Genomic DNA, 12,418 nt, shown 5'->3' with positions numbered 1-12,418 from the left:
CATAATTGAGACACCCAAGTAATTCTGCAATAACCCTAAAATTTCCGGAACAATCAGAATCAGGATCAGGGCCCCTAAAACTCAAGGGGGGTAAACCCTAGTTGAACGTTTATCTAATTAAACGTTTTGTAGATCTGATTGGTCAATTTCCTTGACTCAGCTAGGCTAGTCCTGTGAGGAGCAAGCAAAAGAAATTTAGGTGTCCCTTACGGACCGTAAGGGATCAGGCTTACGATCCGTAGCTAGTCCAAAATCGAGTATAAATAGCAGAACATTGGCACTTGATTCTGGGCATTGGAACGACGTTCAAATTCTCAATTGACGTCGAGTTATAGTTAAATCAGTCCACAACACACACTAATTCACGAAGTGCTGCCGCAATCAGGGTAATAACTCGATCGCTATTACGATTCATTTTCCGACCGATCAATATATCCAATGGATGTTTAAGTGCCGCCCACATTAGGGTTATACTTTGTCGTTCGTCGTTAAATCGATGGATGTTTAAGTATTGCACTTTGTCGTTCGTTGTGAGAATTTGATCTCGTGAGTTATCGTAAATGCTGTATTGATTATTAACCCGGTTTTGTGTGCATGGTTATTTAAATTAGGTTAACGAGGCTAATCAGTAGGCTTCTACTCTGCTCGTTAAATCTGCAATGTGAGTCATTCCTCTTTTATAAACTCTTTTCTCACAGTTTGTGAGTCATTCTCTTTTTATCAACTGTTTTACAATACCTCAAATTATTTTCAAAGTGTTATAATTACAGGGACTAAGTCGTGGATATCTTGATTTATTGGTTAGTGGGGTATTGTGCACATTACTATTTCTCCCAGTTAGGTTCATTGACCTACTAGGGAGGAACGTCACTATTTAGGTTCACTGATCTAATAGTGGTATGACCATCGTCACCATTGTGACTTGTCACCATTATGACAGAAAGCCAGATAAATAAAAGATATAAACCATCGTAATCGCTCTTAAGCTGTAATTAATAACTACGCATCATTTTATGTAAATAGAATGATTCACTCGGTATTTCCCCGCTGACAAAACCTTTTTCAAACATGTTTCAGGTAATCTGTTGTGAGCAAAGAAAAGTGCCATGAAGCACTACAAGCTTAGAAAAGTGGCTCAATGTAAATAAATAAAGAAACATGATTTGAGAAATAAAAGATTTCCTCGTGAAATCACATTATTGTAAATTATGGGATTTTATCCCCAAATTATGTAAACGAGCAGTTTTAATACTAAAAGATCCTGTTTTAAAAAGACTTCCGCTGTCGCCTAAATTAAATACCGTAGGATTTCTGTCCCACGGCTCCTGAAACGGGTTAAACCGGGCCGGGGGCCGTGACAGGAAAAGGTGGTATCAGAGCCACTTCTCAAGCCACTGATTTAAGCCAATTAAGTATTTAGAAAATACTTAATTTCCATTAATTGCTACTTTGTGATTATTTGTTTATTTATCTGACTAATTGTGTATAGTATGAGCAGATCTTTATATGCTAGTCAATATAGCAAGTAATACAAATTCTTAAATAATTTGACTCAAGTATTAGTACCTTTATTATCTACAGTTTAGAAGTCTTATCCAGAAAATCATAAAATTTACAAATAAAACTTCGTGTGATGTAAATTTCAGTTATTTTAATAGTACCCAGTAGGAACTAATATTTAAAAAGTTTTCTATAAATTTTATGAATTCTACTATGTCTATTTTGCTAAACAGCATGAGTAATTTGTCTGAGGCCCTTCAGAATTTAAATCTCTATCCAGTAAGAGTAGAGGTTTCCAGAGATTTCAATAGATATATACCAGACATAGAAGAACCTATAGAATTTGATGCTTTACCTCTAGAGAAACCCAAGCCCAAGGAAATAGAAATTGAGGAAAGCTCTAGGCAAATGGAAGAGTTACCATCTCAGGAAGAGCTAGATTTTATAATGGCAAACTATAATATTATTAATATTAATCCTAATAATGAAAATGTTTTTATTCATTCTCTTGAAACACAACTACCGATGAACTTAGAACCAGCTATTCCAAACCCTTCAATCCACTCGCAAATAGACGAATGGTTGACTAGTGAAATACAGTTACAAAACCATCCCTATAAGCTTTTTCCTCAGTTCAATTCAGAACCTTTACCAAATCCACCAATAAGTAACGAGAATATAGCAGAACCTCGCCTTAGTAAAGAACTAATAGATACTGGGAATAGGATCCATGAGGTTGGAGGACAGATCTCCTGGAAATACAATGAGAGGGAACACCATTACTAAAATATCATCCACAGGATAGGGGATATATGGAACTATGGTTATGTAATAGTAAAAATAAGTATGTGTAAAATAAATAATAAAACGGTTATACATAGAAGCATGATATAATCAATAAAACAAATGAAATTTTAGAAAATTTATAAATTTTGTTTGTTTATGTGATTATGTGCAAGTAAGTATAACATTGGCTTATTTCTTGTATACTAATTATTTATCTATAAATTAGTTATCCGATGGAAAACGCTAATAACGAACCAGTTAACGAGATTAATCAATCTGAACATCCATCAGGGGATCAATATATGACTAGGCAGGATATAGAAAATATCGTTGCTCAAGGAATCGCCAACACTATTCCAACAATGATTGCTCAAGGGATAGCCGACGCTATTCCAACAATCGTTGCTGCTGTTAAAAACCCAATAGAACCACAACAAATCGTTCCTAGCAAACGTATTTCTGAAGATAACTTCAGTAATAGCGTAAACAGAGGCAATGATCATGTTAATCCTGACAATGAACCCCAACAAGCTCCGCTCCCTAAGAAAATGAAAGCTGCAACTCCTGGTTGCACTTACAAGGAATTTCTTGCTTGTAAACCATCTGAGTTTACAGGCAACGAAGGAGCAACTGCGGCACTACGTTGGTTAGAGAAAACTGAGGCAGTAATTGCCATAAGTAAATGTGCTCAGGATGATCAAGTCATGTATGTGTCAAACCTTTTCAAAGAAGGGGCACTAGAATGGTGGAATACGGTGTTACAAGCAAAAGGAAGAAGGATGGCGTATGCTATGAACTGGGAAGAATTTAAGAGCCTTGTAGAAAGAAAATTCTGTCCCGAATATGAAAAGGAACAAATGACAAATAAGTTTCTAACCCACCGGATGGTGGATGTAGATTGTCGAGGGTATACATCGACCTTCTTCGAGTATGCTCGAGTAGTACCAACCCTGGCTTCGCCAGAGCCGGTACTTATTTCTCGATATATTTGGGGTTTGATTTCTGAAATTCGTAACATCGTCAAGGCTGCGAAACCTCGCACGATTGATGATGCGGTAGATTTAGCCAATACTCTGACTGACGAACTAGTACGGACAAGAGAAGAAAATAGAAGGAAGGAAGTAGCCCAAAAGATTACCTAGGTAATCCGTTCGGATAACCATAACGATTTCAAGAAAGGAGGGAATGGGCAATCTTCCACTAGTCCATTTTGCAATTTTTGCAAAAGAAAGCATTTTGGAAGATGCAAAGGATACTGCAATTTTTGCAAAATTCCAGGGCATCAGGAAGAAGACTGCAGGAGGAAGAAATTTTCAGTTTGTTACAACTGTGGAGAAACTGGACATCTTAGGCCAAATTGTCCAAAACTAAACAAACCATCTGACACTAATGTGACAACCCTCACTAAACCAGGTATCCGTACAATTTAATTAATTATTAATTGCTGCTTAATTACTGTGCTTAACTGAAATTGCTGATGAACTGCTACTTGATTTCTAGTACTTGTATATTCCTGCATCATACTTTACATACTGTCACTACATTATTTTACATGCTGAACCTTAGTGACAAACATGATGCACAAAAGCACAGTAGCATTAGAATGGATAACCTATTGAACATGCTGATAAAGCCAGCATCAGGCAGACAATGCCTCTAAGGGCCTGTATGAGCCAGAAATATTTTACTACACCCATAGTGAGTGTAGGGATACAAGGGTTGTAGAACTGCGTCTCTAGGAATAAGATATAATGACTGGATGTGCCTAAAACGTACTCTAAGCACCAAACACAGCACTTTTATTAACATACCAGCTTCTGGCTAACTAATAAAGTGCCAAAACATGAGGAAAATATTCCTGACACTTTGAGAAATAAGTTGTGTCACTAAAAATGTTATTTACGGCACTTAAAAGCTTATTTAAGCACTTTAACGGATTACTATCCAACCGAACAACCGGACTTTACCCGGGACATAAAAATATTGGCAGTAACAATATTGATCTTTTTCTGAGCCAGTTAGGGTCCCTGAATACCCTAACACCCGCATTAAAACACATCACACCACTAACCGAGTTAACCCCTAATCTAACCTAGTTAACCAAACTAAACCCTAACTAAACTTGTTGGAATCGAACCAAGACCCCCCCCCCCCCCCCTTGTAACCGGCCCCATAACTAGAGGGGACACCTCTTGTACAACTTGGATTATTTTAATTGTTTGTGCTTAATATCTAGAGTACACAATATCCCTTGGATCATAAACTTCCTAATTGCCTATAAGTAACTTGTATGTGTACATGAGATTAATCACAATTCACCACAAACTCTCTCTCTTTCCCTCTTGCTCACCCCACGGCCGAACACCCTCTTGAACACACCACCACCTTTCAATTTTGATCATCACATTTCAATCATCCACAAGTGTTAAGGGTCGCATACGAGGAGTCTTGGAGCAAACGGAAGACAAAGGACCTCGTTATCTCGCTTTTATCCACCTCATCTTCGCATAGATTCTTCCCTAGCCTCGAGCTAGAGGTATAACACTTAAAACTCATACTCGAACTAATCTAAGGTGGTTAATAAGATTTGTAACGGTTAAAACTCGGAAACTTGCATTTTGAAGCTTTAAAGTCTACTAAAAACATGAATCTTGTTGGTTAAAAGCATAATAGTTGTGTAAAAGTTGTAGTACTTGAAAGTTGTGATTATTTAGGCCCGATCTACGTTGTGGTAGCTTGGATCACCATTTAACCCGGTTTGGTTAAGATCATGGATCTTGACATAAGCTTGTTTCGGACGGTACAAGGGTTAAAAGGTGAAACTCTACCACACGAGAAACATGAACTTGTGTAGAAGTATTTTTACTTGTAAAATAGTGTTTAAAACTAGCGGATCTACGTATCTGCAAGTGGTATTTTCAAAGGACCAAGTGTCGAGAAAATCATGTTTTCTAAAAGTCGGATAACACACTAACAAACATGATTTTTACAAAGCACAAGTGTATAAACACTTGTGAAATGAAAAGTTTCGACAAAATAACGATCTTTGTAAAAGATGACGGGAAGTTGTAAAGATGGATTTATTCTAAAAACGAGGTTTTTACGAGATTAAACTATTTTATACAAAGATCCACAAAATATAACGGGATCTACACTATAGTTTTCGGAAAAACTACAAGTTCATGCGATTATGCAATTTACATACTTGTCGACTAGTTTAATGTGTCAGAAATTGTTTGATTGAATCAAGAAGTTGTTGAAATGATTTTTGTAAAAGAAAATGATATGCTTGAAAGCGTGGCCACCTCCAGTTACAGGGGAAACTCTGGCGAAATTTTTCTAAAAACCTAACACTTAGAATTATTTACAAGTGTTAGAATTATTTTTTATATGTTTTCAAAATATATTTCACCATGACTTTATTTACAAATATTCGGAGGTGGGATTTTCACAAAATTAAACGTGATAAATATATATTTGGTAAATATAATTTTTCACAACACTGTTTATGATTATTTTGTGAAAATACACAAATATTATTTTTAGAGTAAAAATAATATTTACAAACGTTGACAAATCCAAAATAATACAAACGCTTTCACGATAAACATATAAGTTACAACGGTAATTATTATTACCACACGATTACTAAAACGTAACTTACGCATTATACGGAAATGATTATGAACGATTATTTTATCAACGTATTATTTTTGGGAAAAATTATGTGAAATGGAAATATAATATTTTTGAGAAAAATAATTATATTTGGAATTAGAAATGAAAATATATTAAGTGAGACTTAATATTATAAATTGAACGCACATATATTAAATTTCCCCCATCCTTGGGAAGGAGATTAACTACCAAGTCCATGCAAAATAGAAACACGAAATAGTTGTCTAACTATTTCCCAAAAACCTAAACTATAAAGCTAAGGCACGGCCATCCGTCTAATAGAATTAGTACATGTAGGTCGTCGCACAGATGACATTCGGAGTACTTGGTAGAGACGCACTGACTGTGAGTTCATGTCCCCCTTTTCTCTTAACTGTTTTCAGTTTTCTAAACTGCGGGGGTGAAATACATGTTACTATTTACGAGTACTTTATACATGGTATGGTTAGCGTAAGGAGGGTTACTACTTAGATCATGTGAGTGGGTAGGCGCAACTTGAGGCCATTAATCCTCATTGTAGGACCGAGGGACAGTAGCGGTAGATCTATCTGGGTGTAGCGAGCCCAGCCCCAGGCCCAGCATAACGGACCTTGGGGTGACTTTGTGCCCAACGCAAAATCCGCTAGGTTTGAGTCTTCCTACTTGCACTTCACACATATCAATGGCCTTGCAAACCATTGGTGATCTCTTTTTCCTTATTTGCTACATACCAGGATTTTTGATAAATACAAAGGTTATTTACTCACTTACACATGAACTCGCTCAACATTATTGTTGATTTTTCAACTTACATGTATTTCAGGGAATTAAAAGATCTGGCACGGTATGGCGCGTTTTCCCGCTGCACTAGTTTCCAAGGTCATCCGGGGTTTAGGGAATGTGACTCTTTCCTGGATAAGTCACAGTACTTAAACTGTGTTTATGTTATGTTTAAGTTGTAATGTTTGTTGAACAAGGTTATGGTTGTTAGGGTGTTTCCCGTTAAAACAATGTTATGGTATTCTCGGTTTTAACTTAATGGATGATCTTGCATATTTTTAAATTCATATAGCTTTGTTATGATTAAGCTATGGTATTAAGAAGTCACACCAAATTAACCACGCTTCCGCAAAGCCAGGGTGTGACAGCTTGGTATCAGAGCTCTGATCATAGCGAACTAGGATTCCTTCTCGAGTCTAGACTATGATCACTAGGGCTCTCACGAAAACATTTTTACTGCATACCACTTAAGTCCAGATCCAAAACCTTTTTACAAACAAATGTTGAGCACATTTTATTTATTATTTTTAGGCTCAGTCTGGGAGGCTGAGGCTCAGTCTGGGAGGCTGAGGCTCGGTCTGGGAGGGCGAGGCTCGAACTAATAGATCAAGGTAGTTGTCTAGTGGGACTAGGGAGTCAGTCTGGGAGGCTGGGAGAATTGGCTAGTGGGACTAGGGAGTCAGTCTGGGAGGCTGGGAGAATAGGCTAGTGGGACTAGGGAGTCAGTCTGGGAGGCTGGGAGAATTTGCTAGTGAGACTAGGAAGAGCAGTCTGGGAGGCTGGGAGAATTGGCTAGTGGGACTAGGAAGAGCAGTCTGGGAGGCTGGGAGGCTAGTGGGACTAGGAGGTTTATGTGATATCTTACTTGTGATTACCTGATTGTATGACTGATTATTTGTGCATATTTATGTTTATGTTACAGACTCATGGACTCGCCTGGTACTGGCGACTCAGACACCACCGGACCCATACCTGTAGTATCTGACGACCTCGTATCCTCAGAGCACGAGGTGCACACTTCTGACTACACCAGCACGGACGATGACGATTTCCAGCCCTTCGCACTACCCGAGGGTGCTGATGAGCCTGCAGATGGCCCTCCTGCTGAGTACCTACCTCTAGTAGTGATTCCGGCTCCTATACCTTTAGCCGTTTATCCAGCATATGACTTACTTCTTGACACCGAGGCTGACGGCGATATCGATCTGTTTGAGGATGAGCCTATCGAGGATGAGATCCCGGACGCAGCCCTACTTCCTGCTGGCGATCTTCTGATGATCGCTGATGCTCCTGCCGAGGACTCACCCGCACATTCACCAGTCCCAGACTCCTTTGAGTCTGTGGCATCCGCACCATCTCACGAGGTGAGCGCACAACACTTTGCACACGATTCGGATCCTGACCAGGCATCCTCTGCTGCACCTATTCCGAGCTTTGCATTTGACCATGATGACATAGAGGATTCTGATCCTATCTTTCCTCCGGGATTCGACCCGGATCATGATATTGAGTTTATCCCGATGGACCAGCCCATGGAGGATCCCGCTGATCCAGTTGATCCTATTGATCCCGAGTTTGATTTCGAGATGGCTTTTGATGACCCTGAGCCTGCCTTGGCTCCTGAGCAGGCAGCCGCTCTAGATCCTATGCCCGAGCATGACCCCGTACATGCTGGCATCCCTGTTGAGCCTGTTCTAGCTGACCCACCTGCTGGTGATCTTCCTGTGGATGTTCCTTTGTTAGATGGTGATCAGGTTATTGCTGTCGATCCTGTTGTTCCCCCACCTATTGTTGATATACCTGTTGACCATCCTGTTGATCACGTTGCACCGGTTCACCATATTGTTGCTCCCCCATTTGATCCCGTTCCACTTGAGCCTGAGCACGCACTGCTTGCAGACCACATGGATCCACCGGATGAGCATGCACAGCACGGTTGGATACCTGCTGATGAGGATGTTCCACCTTTGCCCCCTCAGATCCCTGTTACACGACATGTTGATTTTTCTTTTCAGTTTCCTCAGATTGTATCTCCAGCGAGGCCTGGAGAGGGTTCTTCAGCCCACCCTTTTGGGCACGTACCGATGTCTATCCCCTTCATGCCCCAGATGTCATCTGTTCCACCCTCTACTTCACCGGTTCATGTGGCACCATTTGACCCCACCAGTGAGCCTTTGCCTTGGTCGACACCACCAGTCATGCCACCTACTGATCCCTACCATCCATTTCATGTGGGACACACTATAGAGGACGTTTTGATGTCCTTCGTTTATCAGCACGAGTCACACACGCAGCGTATCCAGGAGCTTGAGAGAGCTCAGCTGCCACCATGTTCATGCCATGGTCAGACACACTCTCCTCTTCAGCCATGTCGATCATTACCCCCAGATTATGCTGCTCGCCTCTTTACACTAGAGCAGCAGGTTGCTTCTGTCATCCGTACTCAGCGAGCTATGGAGGAGGACTGGCTCCAGTTACGTCGCTTGCTTTACACTTACTTTCCCCCTCCTCCACCGCCATCTATATAGAGCTCATCAGTACTGCTTGTGTAGACGTTGGTGAGAGGACCGCGATTGCTTTTGGTTGCACAGCAATTTTGGAGACTACATGATGATACTGACTTTTGACACATACTTGATGTATTTGATGTATTTGACACTGACTTGATATAGCCCCTAGTTGATTGATGATTGTATGACACAATGATGTACTGATACACTTACGTTGTGGTCTCGATATATATGGCAGTCGCAGTATTCTCATCATATTTGATTCGCTTGATTGCTTATATATATTTTTATGACATGGGATGTTGTGTGTATAATATTTATGACATGGGATGTTGTGTGTATAATATTTGTGACATGGCATGTTGTGTGATTAGTATTTGTGAAGTATTGATAACATGAGATGTTATGTGCTATTACTATTACTATATACGTACGCTTTACTATGGCCTGACCGACGTAAACACATCTTTAGAAGATGCCGCCAAGACGTCAACAACAGCAAATGCCTACGACCCAGGCCGAACTACAGCAAGTCATTGCTGCTGCTATTGCTCAATATGCTGCCTCTCAAGGAGGAATGAGTGGAAGCAACTCTGGCAACACTGGCAACAACAACAATCCACCTCATGGGTGCACCTACAAACAGTTCTTGGACTGCAAGCCCGTAAACTTTGATGGCACAGGAGGTGCTGTCGCTTTTGTCCGCTGGGCTGAGAAAACAGAATCCGTTCTTCGCATGAGCAAATGCGCATTGGATCAGCAAGTCACTTATATCTCCGGGCTATTTTTGGATGGAGCCCTATCCTGGTGGAACTTGCAAGTACAGACACTTGGCGAAGCTGCTGCTTATGCGCTGACATGGACCGAATTGAAGGAACTCATGCGCAAGAAGTACTGTTCCCGCGCTGAAATCCAGAGATTGGAGACCGAGTTCTGGCATCTGAAAATGGAAGGCCCAAAGATAGCAGAGTATGTTCAGAGATTCCACGACTTGTCGCATATGGTACCTTACATGGTCACTCCTGAGTTCAAGAGAATTGAACGCTTCATTTGGGGATTAGCTCCTCAAATCATAAGCATGGTGACCTCCTCCAAACCTGCGACTATCACTGAAGCCATTGATTTAAGCGTGGCTCTCACCGAGGAGGCAATTCGTTTGAACAAGTTTGATGAAGCGGAGCCAAAGAAGAAGGAGACTCATGTGGAGTCATCTGGAGGAAACAAGCGAAAGTTTTCAAACTTCAAGCAGGGCACCGGGGTGGTGGTTAAGAAAGGGGAATCAAATGCGCTAGCACAGGATACAGCTGGTAGTAGGAGGAAAGGTAAGGGATATATGGGTACACATCCCAAGTGCAACTCATGCCAACGACATCACTCTGGTCGTTGCGGGCTAAAAGTATGTGAAGCTTGTGGAAAGACTGGCCATTCGGAGGATTCTTGTTGGGCTAGTGCTGGCCGGGGAGGCCAAGGAGGATTTGGGAACAGGAATAATCGTGGTGGTATTGGGAATCGGCCACAAGGAAACAATGGAGGTGATGGAAACCGGGTCAATAACGCAAACCAAGCGGGCGCCATGAATCGTAATCAGAGAAACAATCAAGCTGGAAACGGTGGTGGAAACGGGCAGAGGCCCGGATGTTTCAATTGTGGTGATCTTGGGCATTACAAAAAAAATTGCCCGGAGTTGAACCAAGCCCGCGGAAGGGTTTTCAACATAGAAGCAAGGGAAGCGCGCCAGGATCCCAATGTTGTCACTGGTATGTTCCTTGTAAACCAACGCTATGCATCCGTTTTATTTGATACTGGCGCCGATTATAGCTTCGTATCATTAGAATTTAAGAATATGCTTGGTTTAGCCGCTAGTAAGTTAGATATTCCGTACTCGATTGAATTGGCGAATGGGAAGTTAGTAGAAGCTAATGAGGTGATTCGAGGTTGCGTAATCGAATTGGGAGAGCGTGAGTTCGCTCTAGATCTACTACCAGTCCAGTTGGGAAGCTTCGACGTGGTAGTAGGAATGGATTGGTTATCGAGTAACAAGGCCGAGATAGTTTGTCATGAGAAGGTCGTTCGTATCCCGACCGAGGATGGTGAGACCATTGTCGTTCACGGAGAAAAGCGTGAGACGCCGTTGAGGATTATTAGCTGCCTGAAGGCAAGGAAGTGTTTACAAAAGGGATGTGCTGCCTTTCTGGCACACATTGTGGATAAGAAAGCTGAAGAACCGAAGATCGAAGACATCCCTGTCGTGAGGGAATATCCAGAAGTCTTCCCAGAGGACTTGCCTGGGTTGCCGCCTCAGAGACAAGTGGAATTTCGCATTGACTTAGTTCCAGGCGCCGCGCCTGTGGCTAAGGCACCATACAGACTTGCTCCGTCTGAGATGCAGGAACTGTCGACACAACTTCAAGAGTTGTTAGACAAGGGATTCATCCGACCGAGCTTCTCGCCTTGGGGAGCTCCAGTTTTGTTTGTCAAGAAGAAGGACGGTAGTTTCCGTATGTGCATTGACTACAGAGAGTTGAACAAGCTGACGATCAAGAATAGGTATCCCCTGCCAAGAATCGATGATCTGTTTGACCAACTACAAGGTTCAAGCTTCTATTCAAAGATCGATCTCCGATCTGGTTACCATCAGTTAAGGATACAGGAGGAGAGTATTCCAAAGACAGCCTTCAGAACTCGATATGGACACTACGAGTTCCTCGTCATGCCGTTTGGGTTGACAAACGCACCTGCAGTGTTCATGGATTTGATGAATCGAGTTTGTAAGCCGTACTTGGATAAGTTCGTGATTGTATTCATCGATGATATTTTGATTTATTCAAAGACGAAGGCTGAGCACGAGCAGCATTTAAGAGCCATTTTGGAGCTGCTAAAGAAAGAACAGCTATACGCCAAGTTCTCTAAGTGCGAGTTTTGGCTACGAGAAGTGCAATTCCTTGGGCACGTGGTGAATGGAGATGGAATCCACGTGGATCCCACCAAGATCGAGGCGATCAAGGATTGGGAAACGCCAAAGACGCCAACCGAGATTCGGCAATTCTTGGGTTTGGCTGGCTATTACCGAAGGTTCATTGAGAATTTTTCCAAGATCGCTCAACCATTGACGCTCCTCACTCAGAAGGATAAGAAGTTTGATTGGGGAATCAAACAGGAGGAAGCATTTCAGATATTGAAAGATA

Source organism: Helianthus annuus, chromosome 17 (genome assembly GCF_002127325.2).
Source record: "Helianthus annuus cultivar XRQ/B chromosome 17, HanXRQr2.0-SUNRISE, whole genome shotgun sequence".
In the NCBI taxonomy this organism is placed as follows: Eukaryota; Viridiplantae; Streptophyta; class Magnoliopsida; order Asterales; family Asteraceae; genus Helianthus; species Helianthus annuus.
The sequence above is the reverse complement of the archived record's forward strand: the minus strand, read 5'-3'. Positions refer to the sequence as shown.